The sequence below is a fragment of the Phalaenopsis equestris genome, unplaced genomic scaffold (genome assembly GCF_001263595.1).
Source record: "Phalaenopsis equestris unplaced genomic scaffold, ASM126359v1 Scaffold000753, whole genome shotgun sequence".
Lineage (NCBI taxonomy): Eukaryota > Viridiplantae > Streptophyta > Magnoliopsida > Asparagales > Orchidaceae > Phalaenopsis > Phalaenopsis equestris.
In genome coordinates, this window is record NW_018165193.1 from 111038 (window position 1) to 111436 (window position 399).

The window sequence follows — 399 nt, forward strand, 5'->3', positions numbered from 1 at the left end:
TTGTTAAATTTCTTTCAATTTATATAAAATATATTATTATTTATATATATATATATATATAGCATTTTTGTGCTATGTATATAAATATGAAAGTCTAGATGTTAAAACGTAAAAACATAAGAATTGTGTGGTATGTATTTAAAAAACCTTAGATTTATTAAAAATGTTCTTGTAATACTAAGTTCATTTTGTATTTCAGGAAGATTTACATAAAGATGTATTCGCTTATCTACTTAATTTGTACGTACATATCACATGTTAAAATTTTAATTGTAAATATTATGTATGTAATGTGAATTGAATATGTGTATGATGAAATTAAATCCTAAATTTTTATATGTGAAAAAATACAATTTTAAATATTATATTTGCAAAATATTAAAAATTAATATATATATA